At 30.9% G+C, this 690-nt stretch overlaps 1 long non-coding RNA gene across 1 annotated transcript in view; it reads left to right on the top strand.

Moving 5' to 3' along the window:
- Positions 1–445: 445 nt before the first annotated feature.
- The window catches only part of LOC106681654 (uncharacterized), a 60,355-nt gene continuing 60,110 nt past the window's right edge, over positions 446–690 (top strand). Inside the window, exon 1 of the long non-coding RNA XR_010843773.1 lies at positions 446–460. This is a non-coding gene — a long non-coding RNA (uncharacterized lncRNA). The remainder of the gene's footprint in view (positions 461–690) is intronic.

Genomic DNA, 690 nt, shown 5'->3' with positions numbered 1-690 from the left:
ACTCTCTCTATACATATATATATATATGTACCTCATATATATAATATTTTAATAATACTTTCCCTACTATATATTTCTTGTATAGGTAAGTGAAAGTAAAAATTGAACATGGCTAATAGCTCAAGTATCACAAGAGACCAGCACTGCAATAATTATGAAAATCCCTTAGTGGCAACTTATTTGGCCCAGCAATTGCAAAATCTTAATTTTGTACTAAGAGAATAAGATTTTACAGCCACAGGAGCTTAACCCTCAGATGGCTGTAGTTTAATGGTGCTGCCATCTAGCGGCAGCTATTGAAACTATGATTTCATGACCGGGAATTGGCTACTTTAGCTCCTGTGGATTCCTGCTCTCCTGTTGTGAATTCAAGATTTTGAACTCGCTTTTCACCTCCTTTACTACTCAACTACTTACTCTTGGAATTAATTACTTGCTTGCCCTCTCTGTTAATCACAATGTAAGTTTTTTGTTATATTTGAAATTATAGATATTTTATTAGTAGTTTATGAAGTGAAATTTGTCAAACAATGATACAAATATGGATTTCCTGAGACCTTCATGGATATTAACTAAGGTAAAAAAGCTATTGAAAATTAATAATTAAAATTATCTTATTTTTCGGTTTAATAAGTAGAATTTCTTATTTTTTAATCTAAAATTGTTTCTTTAATAGGCTGACAAAGAAGG

The sequence above is a fragment of the Halyomorpha halys genome, unplaced genomic scaffold (genome assembly GCF_000696795.3).
Source record: "Halyomorpha halys isolate HHAL.00 unplaced genomic scaffold, Hhal_1.1 Scaffold355.1, whole genome shotgun sequence".
In the NCBI taxonomy this organism is placed as follows: domain Eukaryota; kingdom Metazoa; phylum Arthropoda; class Insecta; order Hemiptera; family Pentatomidae; genus Halyomorpha; species Halyomorpha halys.
Note: the sequence above shows the minus strand (reverse complement) of the source record. Positions and strands in the feature narration are given on the sequence as shown.